Source organism: Pelmatolapia mariae, linkage group LG3_W (assembly GCF_036321145.2).
Source record: "Pelmatolapia mariae isolate MD_Pm_ZW linkage group LG3_W, Pm_UMD_F_2, whole genome shotgun sequence".
NCBI lineage: Eukaryota > Metazoa > Chordata > Actinopteri > Cichliformes > Cichlidae > Pelmatolapia > Pelmatolapia mariae.
In genome coordinates this window covers 18107595-18122850 of record NC_086229.1, presented here as the reverse complement: position 1 = coordinate 18122850, position 15256 = coordinate 18107595, and the positions used below count along the sequence as shown (strand labels likewise).

The 15256-nt window shown below is 38.5% G+C and overlaps 1 long non-coding RNA gene across 1 annotated transcript; it reads left to right on the top strand.

Moving 5' to 3' along the window:
- The first annotated feature begins 6152 nt into the window (after positions 1 to 6152).
- Positions 6153 to 7888, top strand: LOC134616223 (uncharacterized). Its single transcript, XR_010091430.1, has 3 exons — positions 6153 to 6313; positions 7133 to 7301; positions 7637 to 7888. It is a non-coding gene; the product is annotated as an uncharacterized LOC134616223 (long non-coding RNA).
- Positions 7889 to 15256: the final 7368 nt, after the last annotated feature.

Here is a 15256-nt window from a genome sequence, read left to right as displayed (position 1 = left end):
AAGGTGGTTTAATGTCTATAATGAAAACTAAGCTCTGGAATGAACAGAGGCCAAAATAACAAACAAAACAAGCTAAGTCAGGAGAGAAGGTGCCATCTAAAACCCTATGTGAAACAAAAACCAAACAAAAGACAGATGCTACATCTAACTCCTTAACTGAAATAAAGAGGAGAAAACAGTACAAGAAAATAATAAGGCATTTTCTCTTCACAATGTACTGTTTACAAGTGAAAATGTATCTACACACTATGTACAAAGCTCAGGGGGTCTTCTGTTGCTGCTGTCAGTTGCTGACATCTGCTGGGCAGGGATCTTTTAGAAACAGCCACCTGATGAGGGGACCAATCAGCCGCCGACAGCTCCCCAACCAGGAAGGACCTGTAGAGTCTTAAAGACACAGCACAACAAAAATACACAACCGGTCCAGGGCAGTAACAACATAGTTAAATAAGGTTCAAGTTAAATTCCGCAAAATGGGACATTGGCACCACCTACTGTTGTAAATTTCACCCTGCAATAACCACAAAGGGCAAGGAATTCTGGGTAATCCTCAGAGTAATGGAGGATTCCCGTAGAGATAAGGAATGATTTAAATAGCTTAATTACCTCATAACATCTCATGAAGTTCTCCAGAGACCTGGTAATATACTAATCATTTGATTCAGGTGTGCTGACTCAGGGTGAGATCTAAAACCTGCAGGACACCAGCCCTTGAGGCCTGGAGTTGGACACCCCTGGGTTAAACTTTCGTGTATGTGAGACTTTTTTATCAGTAAAGAGACCCGGGAGTATAGTTAACTAACACTGATGTCGCCTTTCCACACAGGTCTCACGCTGATTGTCCACAACAATAAAAAAAGCATTCTACTTTGTTGCCCTGTTGTGAATGCAGATACTGAATAAAAGAGGCTGTTACTAGAAAATCAACATAACCCAGAGGTCGTACATACAAAGTCTTGTACCCAAATTTATTTGATAGATGATAAAAAATGTTATGTTAAGTGTTCTGGATATGCAACACTCTGGCCATACACTGTGTGAGGAGGAGTAAGATTTAAAGTTCCTGCTGGTTTCATTTTTTCTTCTGAAAACTAGCATCCCATTTATCACTCTTGCTCACAACTACAATCCCAGCCAGAAAACACCCCTGACATGAATTTTCAACATGACATTCAGCTACACTTACAATTTGCAGCTTAGAAAAGGAAATTCAGATAATGTTTGATCATTGTCACAAGTACTGTATAATTTAAGATGTAATGGCACTCACAAAGATGGTTTATTTATTGTTGAATATTTGTCTACTATGTATTGCACTTCTTTACCTTCATTGCCGCTACGCTTATCAGATAATTTCTCCTTGGAGATGTGGACCAGGGAAACACTGGAAGATGTGCAGCAGATAGCCGAACTATTGATAACAAGTCTTTGAATTTAAACAAGTGCATCGCTGTGCAGTTTAGGTTAGTTTTAATGTTCATTTTTAAGCCCCTCTTAAAAAACGCCCTACATAAGCTAATTTTCTAAATTACATTTTTTTTCAAATGTATATCCTCAAACCAGTGATTCCCAATTTGAATTTTATGCTGTAACGAGTATTACTTTTGCAGTTTAATAGTTCCTTATTTGGTTTCATACATATAAAAAATACATTATAATAATATTCAATTCAATTCAATTTTATTTATATAGCGCCAAATCACAACAAAAGTCGCCTCAAGGCGCTTTATATTGTACAGTAGATCGCACAATAATAAATACAGAGAAAAACCCAACAATCATATGACCCCCTATGAGCAAGCACTTTGGCGACAGTGGTAATAAAAATCTATTATTATATGGTGGTAATATGGTGTTTTTAGACAGAGTTTTTATTTTTTGTCCATCCTTTAAGGCTGCAGTTCCTCATATAATTGCCACATCATCACTTCAAACATCATCTGAGAATTTCTTTGTTGAATATTGAAAAAAAGAGGTCATAGGTAGAAAATGTGTAATATACATGTTTTATTTATCTTTAAATGGCTTTAACTTTTAATCTCTCACAACCCAAATACTTCAGTTATGCCTTAAATCTTAAAGAGATGTTATTTTTTTTAACCAAGGTCTCAACATATGCAGAAACGTCTTTTGATGAATCCGATAACCCAGACTGTAGTGATGCTGATTATGTTCCAGACTCTGAAGCAAGTTCCTGTCAGCAAGATGAAGATGGACCTCTTTATCCAACTGCACAGAAGCCTCTGCTTTCTCTGTGATACCCTGATTTATCTCCACAAAAACTAGATAATTCTTCAGAAATTTTAAATAAAGTCAACGGTGCCATAACTCCTAAGAAGAGGATCTCAGAATACTAAAAGTACACCAAAGAGAAGCAGAATTGAACAGATTTCGGAATCAATCAAATTGTTACCCCCTTCAAAGTTTGGAAGTCACCATGTGTATGATAAGAGAAACTACTGTTTGTTTAGACACCAACCTACATCAAAAATTGCACGACACTGTAGGCTGTAGATAAAAATGTATAAGAGTTTGCTCTTGCATTTCAATATCCCCAAAATTCAAGAGAGTGACACAATAGATTGAACATCCTTAGAAGATGTGGAAATTTTGCCCATAAAGCCAGTGTGTTGAAGAGGGGAGCTGGTGAGCGACAGGAAATCCACAGAGGGCATTGATTTCATACATTGAAAACACTGTGGAAGTACATGAGAAGATGCCCAGCAAAGAAAGAAGGTGACTCCCAGGGTGGGAAGCAGAGGGTTCGATCCAAATGTGCACTGAGAACTGCTGTTGCTCGTGACGTTGGAGAGGGCTTGTGTGATGGCATCAGCCACACATGGGTAAATCAGTCCATTTGTTCACTTTATTAGTTTGGTTTGCAGTTTTCTTTATTAATCATTTTATCTAAACCTAACACTGATATCATGAGGCGTTCGCATAAAGGCATTGTGTGTTTTTTCTAAAAATGTTTTCTGTTATATTAATTATGTTTCTCTTTTTTTTAGTTACCTGGTTTTGGGTGGTGGCTGTTTCCTGTCTGGGCAAAAGGTGTGGCTGAGGATTCTGAGAACAAAATGCCTGCTCAGCAGGACCAACCATGTGCTTATCAGGAACAGGGGTGTTTTAGGTTTACCCCTATGTTATTCTGTACTTGGTTAATATTAGTGTGAGTTTTTGTTTTCCCCACATCCACAGTTTTGTTTTTTGTAAAAGCTACCCTTAGATCACTTTATGAGTAGTTTTATGGGCCTGCTAATTATGTTTTTGAATTTTGTCTTTTGAACCTTTTTGAGGGTTAAAATAAAGAAAACCCTTTTTTGAAGACATTTTTTTCATGTGTCCTCTATGCCTTGGCTGCTTGGTCCCTCACAGCTTGAAAAGTGTGATTCCTACATGAAATATGACAAAGTTACTCAATCCAAAATGGCCAACTCCTTCTGCAGTTTGGAAAGAACCTGTGTGAACTAACTGGTTCAAGAAAGAACAGACATGACTACATAAGGCAAAGGCTTAGGGAATTTGGGTGCCTGCTGCTTATACCTCAGAAAAATAGCCCCATTCAAAAGGCAGAGGAACTGATTTATCCTGTAAACTTCAACCATTTGATATCTGCAGTGAAAGAGTTGGCACAATCCAGAGAGAAATACGTTCCAGAGACCTACCTACTTCTACTTGGATCACCATATGAAGACTATTAAAGGTGATGCTGAAAGAATGCTGAGAATGCTCCCCTGCCATTTAGCTATGCAAGCTTGCCAAAATGACACTTGCTCAAGTGATCATTTTTAACAGAAGAAGAGAAGGAGAAGTATCAAGAATGGAAGTGTCCACCTTTAAAGACAGAAAAAATCCAGAAATCTATATGGACATGGCTGCTTGCCTGACCTCACTTGAAAAAAAAAAGTGATTTCTTCACCAGAGTAGAAACCTGTGGAAAACGAGGGAGAGGAGTTCCTATTCTCCTAAAATCATCAACGGTCTCTGCAATGGAGCTTGTTGTGGAAACTCGTGAATCTTGTGGTGTCCCTAAAGAGAACATCTCCATGTTTGCTAGACCAGGAGCTTTATCTGCCTATCGAAGAGGAGACTGTATCCAAATGTTTGCAAAGGAGAGTGGGACCAAACACCCTGAAATCTGAACATCAAGAAGGCTTCGAAAGCATATACCAACAATGTTGTGGTTGTTTAAACTTAAAGAAAATGAAGCAGACCAACTAGTAGACTTTCTGGGTCATGACATACGTGTGCACAGGCAGTATACCGCTTGCCTCAGGGAACACTTCAGCTTGCTAAGATGAGCACATTGCTTTTGGCACTGGAGAACAGAACTTTTAAACACTACAAAGGCCAAACACTTGATGATATTTGACACTTGATGAAGAATTTTTATTAGGATGCTCTGAAATATAATAATAGATTTTTATATTATTTTAAATACTCTGGCGGTGTTTTGTTTTCTTTTAACTTTTATTAAAAGTTGATCTGCAAGATTCAGATACCTCAAGCGATGAGAGTGATCCTTTTCATCCAGCTCTGGAGGCAACAAAAACACAAGAGAACGAGACAACGGATCAGGATGGAGACAGGGGACCAGGGACTTCTTCATCTCTAACAACTTGTTCCACTTCTCCCTTGAAAAAGGCTAATGACCAATTTGTTTTGGCTTTTTTGACATAAACATAAACTTTATACATTGGCATAGAAAAATACATATATTTCAGTGAATGAATGAAGTGACAAGGTGATGGGTCATCTAGTTACAATTGAATCATTTATTCACTGACTAGAGGGGGAATACATTTGATATTGAAGAGGTTTTAAACAGAGCACTGATGTCTGTTGTCTTTTTTTCAAAGTCAACCGAGGTAACGCCACATGTTTGAACGCCACGTGCAGTTGAAAGACACATGATGCATTTCATCAACACATGCAAGGTGCCTCAGAAGCTGGACTGCACTCAATGCATCAGTGCAGAACTCTATGCAGTGAAAGACAGAAACTGTACTGGGCTAAGAAATTATGTCAGAAATCACATTATTGCCTTAAAAAGAAAAGCTTGTGCAATAGACTGAGGGCTGCTTGTGTTAAACTACTGTATGGAGAAATATTGCTTATAATGAAAATCTCTAGTGACTTTTGTTTTCTGTGGACTTGGAGGTGTAAATTTCAGTTGCGAGCCTGCTTCTAAACCATACAGAAACTGGTGTCCCCAAAGGGTGGGAGTTAAAAAATGCAACCCCAAACTGACTCAAGTGAGTCTGTGTGTGTGTCTGTTCCTGTTTCTTTATATATTATTTCCTAAGGTGGTTTGTTTTATTTTGCTTTAGTGGAGGAGTGACCACTTGTTGTGGGGACTAGACACGTGTGGTGGAAATCCCTCTGATGCATGTGAGTGTACACACCGGGAAACAAGTATAACGCGCCATTTAAGTTGCAGTTAGAGTGGCAATGAGGATTGCAGAGACTGCACGGGTGAGTAATTGGTATGGAGGACCACAAGAGCCACGCGCATCGAAATAAAAAATTCTGTGCTTAATTTTAATAAACTGATTTTTAAATTCTTTTCAAGTCTTCATTTCAAAAAACATTTTCGAATTGCACTTTAATAAACTGCATTTCAAAAACCTTTTTCGAATTGCACTTTAATAAACTGCATTTCAAAATCCTTTTTCGAATTCCACTTTAATAAAAACATTTTCGAATTGCACTTTAATAAACTGCATTTCAAAAAACATTTTCGAATTCCACTTTATTAAACTGCATTTCAAAAATCATTTTCGAATTCCACTTTAATAAAAACATTTTCGAATTGCACTTTAATAAACTGCATTTCAAAAAACATTTTTGAATTCCACTGTAATAAATTGCATTTCAAAAAACATTTTTGAATTGCACTTTAATAAACTGCATTTCAAAAACCTTTTTCGAATTGCACTTTAATAAACTGCATTTCAAAATCCATTTCCCTTTCCTGTTCGCTCAGGGATTAACATGTGGATTAGCAGTTGGATTAGCAGTTGGATTAACAACTTCATTTTAAAAATCCTGCTGCTATTCAAATTAGCCACACCGTGGGATGTAAGGAGCTCTCTGATTGGTTGGTCAGACACAGGCTGTCTGCCAGCCTGGATTTTTCTAGCTCATAGCTTCGCCCTGCTAAGAAGCATGTGTGCTTGTACAAAGGCCGTTCAGCCTCGGGATTTACACTCGGCTCGACACGGATATGTGAAGAATGAAGGGACCCTGCAGCGAAACGGAGAGCCAACCTCTGACTGAGTGCCCGTTTACTCAGTCTGACCACCTGTTGAAGGTAACGTGCTAACATGGCTAACGCTAGCATCACCGCACGTAGCCCCGTTATTTTAAGATCATCTTAGCTAATGAAAGTTTTACGTCGCAGCTGTACGAGCTAGCTACGTGTTTTGTAAGCTGCTGTGCACTTCACAAATAAAGCTGGAAGCAGCTCAGACTGTTAGAACCAGCACTGAGGCCTGTTGCATTTATACAGTGTTAGAGCAATGGCTGCAACCTACAGCCTTTAAACTAGCGATTAAAATGCTGACAGTAAACTCGTCAGTCCAGATGTTACCACATTACTCTATGGTACTTAGAGTTAAAACAACCGAGACAGGCTGATTAAAATAACAGTTGTCAGTTCTCTCATTCCTTATATCAAGACTGGAGATCACACTACTGATTTCAGTTCATTTAATATGTGAGAGCACAGATTCATTCTCAACTGGACATAAATGATGATCAAAGGTTGTATATATGATGAATTCATCAAATCCCAGCCTCTGACACAGTGCGCTGAATCTTAGCTTTGAATGTCCAGTATATTCTAATCTGTGCAATTTAAGCATTCACTGAACCTACAGTATCTACACCTGTGTGGTAAATGTGTGGTAAAGATACAGATAATGAAGTTTAATTATTAATACAATATACATCATGAAAAACAAAAGCTGAAATTGATTCAGTTTAGTACTTTTCTCTGTATGCTCTGTGATTATAAAGGCCTTAAATTCTGTGATATATACTGTAAATGATTTTCACAGAGGTCTTAAAGTACTTAAATCACTGCTGATTATCTGGTTGTTTATATTTTCACACGTTTTTGTGTCTGTAGGGCTGTTTGATGACGATTTGGACTCCTCTGGGAGATGAGGACACACCCACATCTGTTCCATACTGCAGCCATGGATGGTGTTACGGCTCTGAGTCAGCTTTGGGCCATCAGACGCACACACTGGAAAACCAGCGCCTGTACTTCATGCAGGAGAGACGGCCTCAGTGATGTAGGTTCATAAGCGAGTTCAAACATTTCTGGCCTCTTATCACTTAGATTTCTTAATCTTAAAAGTGAATGCATTTAAAGCAGGAACTGCACACCTAGCCATCAGACGTTTGGCAGCATGAGTACTGTAAAGTTTTGTAGGGCCCTTGTTAAAAATTCCACAAGCACCACACCACATTTGTCATGTACAGTTCCATTTTGTACAGTACATTGTTGAAAGTATAAACTATATATTCTAGTTATCCACTTGTCAGTAATTTCTGAGTAAATGGATGTCACTGATAAATCAGTGGTGATTCACCTGCAAATGTTTTTAACAAACTTTGTTTTTTGTAGAATTCATCAGCAGCTGTGGAGAGATGTATTTGAATATCTTCTGTTTCCACTTTTCTTAACCTGGAAGCTGAGGATGGCTGATTCCTGACAAGGACACACACCTCAGCGCTTATCATGGGTGTTACATCCTCTGTGCTGCAATTCCAGAGAAAACGAGAGAGCAACGACCACTCATTAAGACCAGCCAGAAATCTGTCCCTTTCTGGCAGCTGTGAAAACTTCCAATAAGAAAGTTTGCATTCTTAGAACAATGCTGGATCATGTGTGATGTGTCATCATATGAGGATATTACATTTTGACTTAATTCTGCTCAATTAAGTGTTTTGTTGATCCAATATGGCAGCTTTTTATTGTGCTCCAAGTTAAAACCCATTGCCCTCATGAGCGCAGCATCTAACAACTGTCCTTAAAAAAGTCGATTAACTTTAACTGGACACAATGGTTTCCAGTGGGAGATACATTCATCACTCATCCGTGACACTGGTCACTCGAGTGAGGGATAAAACAATTTTCAATGGAAAATCCAGAGGAACTAAACTTTGTTGTTGTTTTTTTGGGCTCAATTTCAGCTCTAGCAGCATCTCTCAGAAGAAAACCTTTTTGCAAATAATCAGATGAAGATGTAAAGATTGTTGAACCAGGTGGTATTCTCTGGAGTTTAAGACCAAACTCAAACAGTGAATTGACATTAGACTGGAATTCATAAGATGAATAGAAATACTGCTGAAGCTGAATGATATAGATATATATGTGTGTGATCTTTTTTTTTCTCCAATTCACCAGGTCTGTAAAGTTCAGTATGACTGTGGTACATGATACAAAGGAATAAATACAGAAGAATAAAAACTTTGTGAATAACTTTACTCTTCTTAAAAAGAACTCATAAAACAAGTAAAAGTACAAATGTGTACAAGTTAGAGACTTCCTCAGTAAGTTTACACTCTTTTGGAGTGATTTTAATTGCGTGTTAAAGAGAAAGAGATTAGGAGGTAAAGTAGAGGATGCAGAGTCCATCATCACTGAGGCCGTCTCTCCTGCATGAAGTACAGGCGCTGGTTTTCCAGTGTGTGCGTCTGATGGCCCAAAGCTGACTCAGAGCCGTAACACCATCCATGGCTGCAGTATGGAACAGATGTGGGTGTGTCCTCATCTCCCAGAGGAGTCCAAATCGTCATCAAACAGCCCTACAGACACAAAAACGTGTGAAAATATAAACAACCAGATAATCAGCAGTGATTTAAGTACTTTAAGACCTCTGTGAAAATCATTTACAGTATATATCACAGAATTTAAGGCCTTTATAATCACAGAGCATACAGAGAAAAGTACTAAACTGAATCAATTTCAGCTTTTGTTTTTCATGATGTATATTGTATTAATAATTAAACTTCATTATCTGTATCTTTACCACACATTTACCACACAGGTGTAGATACTGTAGGTTCAGTGAATGCTTAAATTGCACTGATTAGAATATACTGGACATTCAAAGCTAAGATTCAGCGCACTGTGTCAGAGGCTGGGATTTGATGAATTCATCATATATACAACCTTTGATCATCATTTATGTCCAGTTGAGAATGAATCTGTGCTCTCACATATTAAATGAACTGAAATCAGTAGTGTGATCTCCAGTCTTGATATAAGGAATGAGAGAACTGACAACTGTTATTTTAATCAGCCTGTCTCGGTTGTTTTAACTCTAAGTACCATAGAGTAATGTGGTAACATCTGGACTGACGAGTTTACTGTCAGCATTTTAATCGCTAGTTTAAAGGCTGTAGGTTGCAGCCATTGCTCTAACACTGTATAAATGCAACAGGCCTCAGTGCTGGTTCTAACAGTCTGAGCTGCTTCCAGCTTTATTTGTGAAGTGCACAGCAGCTTACAAAACACGTAGCTAGCTCGTACAGCTGCGACGTAAAACTTTCATTAGCTAAGATGATCTTAAAATAACGGGGCTACGTGCGGTGATGCTAGCGTTAGCCATGTTAGCACGTTACCTTCAACAGGTGGTCAGACTGAGTAAACGGGCACTCAGTCAGAGGTTGGCTCTCCGTTTCGCTGCAGGGTCCCTTCATTCTTCACATATCCGTGTCGAGCCGAGTGTAAATCCCGAGGCTGAACGGCCTTTGTACAAGCACACATGCTTCTTAGCAGGGCGAAGCTATGAGCTAGAAAAATCCAGGCTGGCAGACAGCCTGTGTCTGACCAACCAATCAGAGAGCTCCTTACATCCCACGGTGTGGCTAATTTGAATAGCAGCAGGATTTTTAAAATGAAGTTGTTAATCCAACTGCTAATCCAACTGCTAATCCACATGTTAATCCCTGAGCGAACAGGAAAGGGAAATGGATTTTGAAATGCAGTTTATTAAAGTGCAATTCGAAAAAGGTTTTTGAAATGCAGTTTATTAAAGTGCAATTCAAAAATGTTTTTTGAAATGCAGTTTATTACAGTGGAATTCAAAAATGTTTTTTGAAATGCAGTTTATTAAAGTGCAATTCGAAAATGTTTTTATTAAAGTGGAATTCGAAAATGATTTTTGAAATGCAGTTTAATAAAGTGGAATTCGAAAATGTTTTTTGAAATGCAGTTTATTAAAGTGCAATTCGAAAATGTTTTTATTAAAGTGGAATTCGAAAATGTTTTTTGAAATGAAGACTTGAAAAGAATTTAAAAATCAGTTTATTAAAATTAAGCACAGAATTTTTTATTTCGATGCGCGTGGCTCTTGTGGTCCTCCATAAATTGGTGGCACTCCCTGTAGGTTGAGTCCCCAAGAGGCCGGTCTCCACGATTTTACGTACTTTAAGTAGTACTCTGAGTTGCTATTTTAACTAGGGTAGCATTGTGGCAGCAAACCTTGTTCTTTTAAGTAATGTTTGTTAATGAAGTGTCTTAATTAATGATTCAGTATTGCCAGCCCTGCTACTTAAGATGTTTTCTTTTCTGCAGTTGTATATTTGCAGTTGTTTTGTCCAATAACCTTTGTCTTGTGAAATTGACTTGCTTTACCTCTGCTTGTAATAATGAAGCGGTATGGCTTTTATAACTGTTATAACGTTTGCACTGGCTATTGTAATCTCTCCTGGGGTTTAAATACCTCCCCATGTGGCTTTGTCTACACCATTCAGGCACCTTTACCAGTTTTCCTCCTTCACGCCGCCACACCGGTCACCTAGTAAAACATAATAATCTGTCCTGCCATTTTGAAAGCAGTAAAAAGAATACAACTCATGAACCTTTATTGTTTAGTACACATGGTTAGTTTTATTAGTAAATGTGCCTCACATGTACAGAGGTTTTGATGTGATTAACAAGTAACTGAAGCTGCCTATTCACACCAGTCTTGCACTGAGACCTCTGCATTTTGCTGAATTCTGCAGCACCATGTAGAAGAGGTGTAGCATCAATCTGTTCTTGGAGAGGAAAAATACATAGTGAATGCTTTCCATTGTTGGTGGCTTGAGTCTCTTGGCTGTGTAGCCCTGTGATCCCTGAGACACTACAGAAAAATTTATGTATGCTACCACCTGGAATATAAAACAAGAGGACCACAAGAGCCACACAATTAAAAATAAAGAATTCTATGCTTTAAAAATGAATTGTAGGATCAATTCTGCATTTCTAAATTCATTTTCAAATTCATTTAAAATCACTTAATTTATTAAAACATCTCCAAATAAAATGAAATTCACAAAAAAACTGAATAAAACCACTTTTGAATTCTAAATTAAAAACCTTTTTTAAAACACAACTTAAAAAACAGAAATAAGTAAATAGTTTCAAAAATCAACAATTTATTTCTGGCATTTAAATTGGCAATTGAAAATCTATTTACCTTTCCTCTTAACTCACTGATTAACTATTGGATTAGCTGCTGAATTTTCCTTAAAAGCAATTTCATTTTTGAAATCCTGAAGCAATGCAAATTAGCCATGCTGTGGGACATAAGAAGCTCTCTGATTGGTTGGACAGACACGGGCTGGCTGCCTGGATTTCTCTATACTGCTGTTCATAGCTTTGCCCTGCAAATTCAAAGCCTTAAAAAAAACGCCCACAAATGCAGGTGTTACATATGGTTAAAATCATTCAAATGCAGGAAGTATACGCGTTTGACATAAATATAGTTTGTGGCTATGTCCACACGTACATGGGTATTTTTGAAAACAGCTTTTTCCATGCATTTGAACCTTTCGTCCACACGTAAACGGCGTTTTCGATCATTGAAAACCGAGATTTTTCAAAACTCCTGCCAGAGACTTTGGCTACGTTCACACTGCAGGTCGTAATGCTCAATTCCGATTTTTTGATCAAAACCGATTTTTTTGTCTGCTTGTTCACACTACAAATAAAATGCGACAGCAAACGCTCTGTTGTGTGAACGCTCAAAGCGGCCCGCATGCGCAAAAGAAGATGTCACACACAACGCGCTCTGTTTAGACCCAGAGCAAACAATATTGTTTGACTGATGGCCTTAATATAAAGACTTCGGACTTTACGTTTCCCAATTTTTAGTTATTTACATAATAATGTAGATAACCTAATAATGATCCTTATTGCTGTTTTAGAGCGGTGCTTCACAGCAGAGTTGCAGATTTCTGTCAGAATCTGCAGATTATACAGTACAAATAAAATGTTCACGTTTCTCCAACGTTGTCTTCCCAACAGTTTCACTAACATCTACACTGGATGGCCAGGAAGCGTTCGCGATGTCTTCTCGGGTGCTTCTCCGGCGCTGATAATTGGCGCCTGTCTTGTGTCAGTGACGTAAAAGACGGATTTAATGCGACATGACCATCAAACAGCAGTCGCTTTCTAAAACATCGGATACGTATCGGATTCAGTACCACATACGAAAGTGACCCAGATCGGATTTGAAAATATCGGATTTGTGCCGTTCACACTGTCATACCATGATCGGATATGGGTCGGATAGGGTAAAAAAAAATCGGATTTGATGCGCTTTCGCCTGCAGTGTGAACGTAGCCTAAGTGTGTCTGTATGCAAGTGTGTAAAAAACTGTAAAAAAATAAAAAAAACATTGACGTGTGGACGAAAGGTGCAAACGCATAGAAAAAGCTGCGTTTTAAAAAATACCCGTGCACGTGTGGACGTAGCCTCAGAGTAATAGCTGAATGCACAATAAAGACAAATGCTGGGTTCAGTATTTTACTTTTGTGCCTCCCAGGTAAGTGTAATTCGGTCTTTAAGTGATGATGTGATGAATCCTGCTTCCGAGTCCAAAATACTCTGTTTGTGTCCCTTTTAAAATTTCAAGCCATTTCCTGTTGAATGAAATATAGCCAAATTTGCCAAAGGATATTTTATTTTATTTTATTTAGCTTCTTTAAGCTTCGGTCTGAGTTTCTTAAATTAGCTTAAAATGGCAAAGCAGCAAAAATACTCACACTCATTATCCTAATGGCCGTTTATGGCCCATTGACAACGATTATAAATACTATTTTTAATTCCAAAACTATAATAACATAAAATAATGAATAATTTTATGTTAGGATTTTCTTTCATAATCCTGGCTTTAAATTTGCAGTTTTTTTTATTTGTCCACCAGGTATTGGAAATGGTCCTGGACTCTAAGTGCGAGGATGGCTTCTCGTCATCCTCCTCCGAGGATTATAGAGATGAGACGGATTATTCTGTAGAAACAGGGTAGCTGGAGTCCAATTTTCCGTGAAATATCCTCTGAAAATGAGAGCGAAGGGGAGATGGATGGATGAAGCAGCATCAGGATGGACTTCAAAAAATGGGAAAATCGTTTGGTTGCCCACAAATTTGGAGATGCTCCACTATGTCCCAGCACCCACATGTGTCACCCCGGGACCTACACACTATGCTGTCGCCTGAATCAATGACCCGACATCCAGCTTTGCGCTCTTCCTCACTGATGAAATTGTGCAGCACACCGTGGCCATGACAAATGTGCACGGGAGACGCGCAGTCGCCGACTGGCGAGAAATGTACTCAGATGAATTTTGTGCTTATGTGGGGCCGTTCATTTTGGCCAGTGTCTACCAAATCGACCCTCAGCCTCTGGAGTGAAAAATCCGGACGGGACATTTTCCAGGCTATCATGTCCCACAAGCGATTTCATCAAATCAGCAGGGTGCTGCGTTTTGACGACAAGCTTTCCCGACCCCATGATGACAAGCTGTCTGCCTTCCACAAGGTATGGGATTGCTGGACGCATCGTCTAGAGCTGCTGTTCAGAGACATTTGTGTCGATGAACAGCTCATCCCATTCAGAGACAGGTACAACTTCAAGAAGTACATGCCAACAAAGTCGGCCAAATATGATCTAAAAATATGGGCTGTGTGTGATGTGAAAATATCCTACGCCTGGAGACTGCAGGTATACACGGGCAAAGAAGATGGCAATCGTGCTGAGGTCAACCAGGGGATGAGGGTGGTCCTGGAACTAACAGAGGGGTTCCAGGGACACGTCATCACCTGTGACAATTTTTTTACTTCATTACACCCTGGCAGAAGAGCTACTCAGGAGGAAACTGGTCCTGGTTGGCACAATTCGCTAAATCAAGCCTGAGCTTCCGCCTTATTTTTCTCCAGACAAGAGGGAGAGCGATCTTCTCCTCTGCCTTTGCTTTTACTGTAACCCACACAGTCGTCTCTTACATACCCCCACACGGCAAGAATGTGCTATTACTGAGAACAAAACACAGCAGTCCGGACATAAGCGACGAAGGGAAGACAAAACACCCATGATCATACATGCTTACAACAGGTGCATAGGTGTCAGTTACGCACACATTTAAGTATTCATATGCTCATATATTCTTGTATAAAATATACATAGTTTTTTGGGGGTTTTTTTGTTAGGAAGGCTCACATGTAAGGACCACAGTCTGTCGATTTGCAGCCTCTGCTTCAACAGAGCAGGACTCTGGCACACCTCCACATAGGCTCTCTTTCTCTCTCAACCTCTCACTCACTTTCTTTTTCATACCTTTCCCTGTTCCCAAAAAACATAAATGTTCATTGTTCTAAAATAAATGTTTTTTTTCTGGTTTAAACTGTTCTTGTATTTTTGTTTACATAATTTTTCATTTTATTTTAGAACACAACAAGGTAATAACCATTTAGTGGGGAAAAAGTGAAAAATATGATATATTGAATTTGCTGTGCCACTGCAAAAAAAATAATGATGGATCAAAATGAATGTTGGTGCCAATCTTTGAGCCATCTAAAGGCCTATGTATAATTAAAAACATGCCTTGAAATGTATTTTATGAAAAAATATTTAAATTTGTAGGGTTTTTTTTCTGTAAAAAAACAGTGATGTAAAGATACTGGGATTTAAAGGGTTAAAACCCTTGAACAATAATTAGCACCTCATATGAATATTTTAGGCAGGAGTAGTTTTAAAAGACTGACTCATTTAAAGTGGAAAAAATACTAATATATAACATTTTTATAGCACTTTTTGGGGTGTGGCTGTTTTGTGGGTTTAGGGACACGAACGTAAGAACCCTAAAAAAAGGCAGAGATCACTGTCAGCCTCTCTCTTCATTTTTAAGCTCAGTTTTTAAAAACTTACAATGTAACTACAGCCCAGCCCATGCAACAGTAAATTAATGACTA